The following is a 6,000-nucleotide window of genomic DNA, read 5'->3' on the forward strand; positions in this document are numbered from 1 at the left end:
ATTCTTATTATAATACCATACTAAGGGCTTTACTGAGGAATTATAATTGGCCTGTCTCTTTATTAGGGGTAATCAAGCTATTATATATATCTGTGTATATATACAAATTTGTTAAGCTGATATATCATCAGCTACAAATAAAGCTGATTTATTGCACACTATATAACAACACTATAGTATAGAGCCAAAACACTGGAGGATTAAAGGTTAATCATCTCAGGTTTGAACATAGGGACTGGGGTGAATTGATTTGTTATCAACAACAGCATGACCACTGCTATATGATTAACTAACAAATCAATTTCTGTACAGAATAAAACCCCAATACTATTTTGCCTGAGAAGTACACTGGCTAACTGCTACAATTGTGCTTAATAAGTTGCAACAATAGTTACTATATAAAGTAACTATAACACCCAGTTCTTTGTATGTGTGCATAACACTGTTTGCTACTGTACATTGACTCAAGATACCAGTGTTACAATATATATACAGCTTGATATGTACAGTGGCTGCAAGCATTTAAACACAGTATAAAAGGGCATTTAAACAGTGTGATGCGGTGGATGGGTGAATTGATTTGACATCAACAGCAGTACGACCACTGTTATATGATTTATTAATAAATCTACCTCAGCATAGAATAAAGTCTCAATTTTATTTAGCTTGATCAGCATAGATGTGATATTTCCAGACTACTATAACTGTGCCTAATAAATTATAATACTAGTTACCATATAAAGTTACAATACCACCCAGTTCCCTGCAGGTCGATTAACACTGTTTGCTACATTGGCTCTGAACAACAATGTTATAATTAACAATATATATACAGTTAGACATATACAATGGCTGGAAACTTTCAAACACAGTATATAGTGGATGCTGAACAGTGTGATGTAAGAGATGTAGTGTAACACAAGATGAGGCTGTTATGCAGGCCGATTCATTGTATTCAGAGCAATACACTGTTCCTATTGATTAAACATATCACCCGGGACAGGCTACACACTAACTTACAGGATATTGGATAACCATCATCATATTATTTTACATAGTATGTGTCTTACTTAGCCACCATATATGTCATACTGTAGTCAAATGTATAGGTGCAATTGATTAATATACTTAATTAGCCAAAAGTGATGCCGCAATATTTATGGACTAGCCAATTCTCAGATTAACAATAAATTTACACTGGGCCGTATTACTCGGGATATCTCCCAGAATATTATTATATCAGCTCTGACCCAGACAAGATATATTTGAATAACAAAAAAGACACTGAACAGGTAGCGGACCTTGGTTTTAATCACTTTATTATCACTTTATCCACAGAAAATATTCTTGTATGTTCAATTGTATTGTCTTTTATTTCGTAGTTGGACAATTTAAATGAAATAAAATAATAAATGTTATATTTTAATATTCATTAGTGCGCCAACAAAGAGACATTCTTTTTCTTCTTTTGTTTCTTCTGCCTGAGATTGTCACACGCCATAGGCGGCGTTCACCGCGCTTACCCCTGCGTGCCTGCTGGTCTGTGTTGCAGCCTCCGCCTTCGTTGGTCCACGGGCTCCGGCGCCTGGCTGGCGCGGTTCCCGGCGGTTCTCCGGGGCAGGGGCGCCGCCATGACACCCGGCATCACGTGGGCGGGGAGCAGGTGACGTCATCAGACTGTTCCGCCAATCCAGCGGAGGCGGGAGATTCAAAGGCAGATGCCGGGCAGCGCCTCGGCGCCTGAGTATCGTCTTTTCCCCTGAAGTGGATGCCAGTGCTTCTGTCCTCGGCGGATCTCTCTGCAGCATACCCCAGTGTCTCCGGCATTTCCAGGTGTCAGTTGTTGCACAGCTTCCAGCGTTCCCAGCCGCTGCTGGGTTCCACTGCGCTCTAGTCACCAGTGCTTCTTGGAGTCAGCGTGCTGGACTCAGGGGCTGCAGGGAATTTTATTTCCCTTTCCTGTGCCCAGGATCTGGGTTGTCAGCTACGGTCGGTCGAACGACCTATTACGTTGACTGATATCAATGGTACCCAAATTTCTAACGGTCTGATTTCAAGTTGTACAGTACCAATCAAACTGCAAGTGGGGGCTCTGCATCAAGAACACATAGAGTTCCTAGTGATTCGGGAGATGCCCCACGATCTGGTTCTTGGCATTCCTTGGCTTAAACTTCACAACCCTCACGTCGACTGGAGTTCGACACAGATAACATCTTGGAGTTCTTTCTGTCATTCAAACTGTCTCACCCCAGTCTATCCGCTCAGTGTGTCTTCCAAGTCAGATGAAGGGCTCATTCCGGAGGCCTATCGGGAGTTTTCTGACGTGTTCTTGGAGCAAGCGGCCGAATATCTACCACCGCATAGACCCTGGGACTGCCCCATTGAGCTAATTCCGGGGAAAATGCCACCTCGGGGTCGCACTTATCCTTTATCATTGCCCGAGACCCAAGCTATGTCGGACTATATCAAGTCTAATTTACAGAAAGGATTCATCCGCCCCTCTACTTCTCCGGCGGGGGCGGGTTTCTTTTTTGTGGCAAATGCAGGATTTCTAGAGGGGGGTTTCCAAATGCAGTACACAATCTCCAACTCTGCGGAACGTTGGAGCAATTGTGGGAGTCTGGGGGAGTGGTAGAAGAACCTAGTACCGAACCTGGACATAAATGTATACTGTATGGAATACAGTATTAATATTTAACACTATAGATGGTATATAGTATAGGATGTATCACACATTTAAATAATATAAATAAGTGGTCAGGAAAAAGATTAAACATACCATAATAAATAAATACACAAACATAATAGAACCAGTCCTGCACTTTTTAAGCACACATTCTCCCACCTAATGGTAAGGCTCCTGTCTTTTCTTCCTGGTAGCTGCTTTCTTGTCCAGTGTACTGATTGAGGATTCACACAACAAACTTGGTAGAAGAAGATGCTACCACTGGGCATGTGTAGCAGCTCTGCTCTGTCCCTTAAACTGCATTATGTGGTGGTAGCTCTAGTTATCGTATTATGTACCATAGCTATTGTTTTCATAATTTGAGACTCTTGGCAAGAGAAGGGGGGTTTCCAGGCAACCGGAACCCCCCCTGCGTTTGCCTATGTACCCTAATGGAGAACACATACTAGGGCCTATTGCCCTCTAGTGCAGGCACAGGCCTAATGCCTGATATTGGCCATGGGCCTAGTGCCTGCCTATTACACCCCACAGGCCTGGGGCCTGAATGTGTCCATATGCCTAATGCCCGATCCCTGGTGGCCTAGGGAGGATAGGTGTAGGTCCTTACAAGGGCCTACCTTACAGTGGAGAAGGCTCAGTGGGGTGCTTCACAGCTCTGTTTCTTTCCACCACTGCAGGGCTTCCCAGTCCGTGGATGTGTTCTTCTGTCGCTGGTCCATCCTGGCCAGCGGTGCCGCCTCTTCTTTTCTTCCTTCACTCAACGCCGGGCATCTTCTATCTTGATCCCGGTGTCTTCAGACCTTTTCCACGGCCACCTGAGCACTTCACACGGCTTCCTCCTTTTTCTTGCACCACCCATCCTCTTCTGGTACTCCCCAGCGGCGTCTGACATCACCCAGAGGTGGGGCCTATGATGCAGCGAGCACTGATTGGCTCGCCGTGGCCACCTGTGATTCGCCGCCACTCCATGAGCCAGGATTGGCTCATGGAGGGTGCCAGCCTTTATTTCCCACCACTGGCGCTTCTGATTGGCTGTGGTACCGGCACCAAGCAAACAGTGCCACTCCCGCGCCGCTGTACCCGGACAGGCATTGGGGACAGACACACAGCCCCTGTGCCATCCACTGCTGCTCCCTGAAGCACATCGCACTGGGGACACAGCTCTGCCTCCGCCCGCTGCACTCCCGGCGCTAGGAGCGGACATGCTGTCCTAGTGCCGGGGCATGTCTCCACACATGTGTGAATGGGTCCTGCGATATAGGAAGCAGAGTGGCAGCAGTCTGTCAGTGATTGACAGTCTGCTGCTATCTGGGGGAGGCGGCGCTGGCTTCCATTTGTAAATATGCAGGCGCATTGCCGCCATTTAGGATGTGTGGAGAGGATCAGAGATCTCTGTTGTAGTATGGCAATATCCTGGCTTCTGAGACTGCCAGCTTGCGCAGCCGCCCGATGGTGGGAAAGAGATCTGATGCTGCATCCTAGGACGTAGCTAGGATCACTATAGCAGCAGTAGGCATCTGTTTGTAATAGAAGCTAACACTGCTGCTTCCAAGGAACTCCAACCACGTCTAAATGACCCCCAATGGGCAGCAAATAAGGATGGTCTATCTACAAATCTTTATATTCAGGTTATGAATGTAACATAATCAATCGGACATATATTTATCTCATCATATACTCCACTCATCCACCTGCGTAATGCGACCTGAGTGTGATATTGGTGTGTAGTATGTCTGACCGCCGGTCAGCATACCGACGCCAGGATCCCGGCGGGGAGGGGCGAGTGCAGCAAACACCTTGCGTGCTCGGGGGGCATGGCTTGGCTCGGCATGGAGTAGCAACTGCAGGTTGTAGCTCCTCACCAACATCCTGCTGATATATCCTGCTCCATGCCGCATTCTCGTTGGAAATTGCTCCACAGGGGTGTTCCAGTGTGCTGCATCTTTTGGTGTTTGTGCTGTGTCTCTAGCTGCAGAAAAACCTTGGCATTGCTGAGCTGCGTAGTACGGCCTACATCCTGGGTGTTGCGGCCGGCCTCGCTGCCTGACATTGTGCTGTGCGCAGGTTCACTTACGGCTATGGCTCTCCTCTCCTCTGACCGCTCGGCTGGTGGGCTGCTGATTCGGGGACTGCTGACGCTGACTGGCGGTGGTGGGAGACTTATACATCGCCGGGATTGACCGCATGTTTACTGTGGTCAAACTTACCTGCTTCGGATCCGCCACTTCTCCTACCCGACTGTCTACCCGAGCTGAATGTGGGGCGGCTTCTTCTGAGTGTTGCTTCTAACTTTGTGTCTGTGCCGCTGCTGTTGCCTTATATTGGGAGCTGAATCCTTGCATTTTGGCCGACCCTGGGAGCAGCTAATTGAGAGAGTGCTTTCCCGCCGTGGAGACGCCATCTTTTGACCGGGTCCCTGGGAAACCGCAGCTCTGGGTACTTCATAACCTCTCTCCTATGCTTCCCTAGTGAGTGCACACTTTTTTTCACTATTGTTATCTGCTGAATACTGAGGTCTCCTTTATTATGAACACACGGAACTGCCATTTCTTCTGCGTTTTATACCTCTGATATTGCCTGTTTGAGACTGGACCTTTCTATTATTTCTATCTGCTGTTCAATGCTTCTTTACATACTACTGGCTTCGGTGAGGCATCCCCTGCAGCCATGCTTAACCCTGCTAGTACCTCTGAACATCTAAGCTCCTCTATCCTGAAGGCTGTTATTGAATCTGAGAAAAGGATTCTTACTATGTTTGGAGAAGAGACTGTTGCGGTGACTGTTTTTCCTGAAGAGTCTGCCTGCCCACCTGTGTTGATGCCCTCTGAGCCCTTGGGTGAGCCTGTGGGTTCCGCTACACAACAAATTATAAATAAATTGGGGGAGTTGCAGATTAATCCCATGCGTATTCGCCGTTATTCCCGGTTGGCGATGGTGCATGGGATGTCAGCGGCAGCCTCCCTCTCGTCATTAGTGACTGTGTGGACCCACACTGCAATCTCATTCAGGGCCTCGAAATGTGACTTTTTCGACACTGGAGAACTGTACTATCACTGACCTGGTTGAGAAGTGTTGTGGACTCGGGGCTTCTTCCGGTGACCGGGAAGAGGAACCGCTACTGGGTCGCAGTAGAGATGGCCGGATGTAGGTCTTCCTCATACAGGATTAAGACGGTAGGCAGGAGGCACGGGTGAATGCTTGAAGGTCTCCTGAAAGACAAGACTTGTAAAGGGGCTGATGAATTGGTGGAGAGTACCAAAAGCTTACAGTGAGCGATGTTGGGGTGCTGGAGGCACTGAGGTACTAGAGGCACC

Source organism: Pseudophryne corroboree, chromosome 11 (assembly GCF_028390025.1).
Source record: "Pseudophryne corroboree isolate aPseCor3 chromosome 11, aPseCor3.hap2, whole genome shotgun sequence".
NCBI lineage: Eukaryota > Metazoa > Chordata > Amphibia > Anura > Myobatrachidae > Pseudophryne > Pseudophryne corroboree.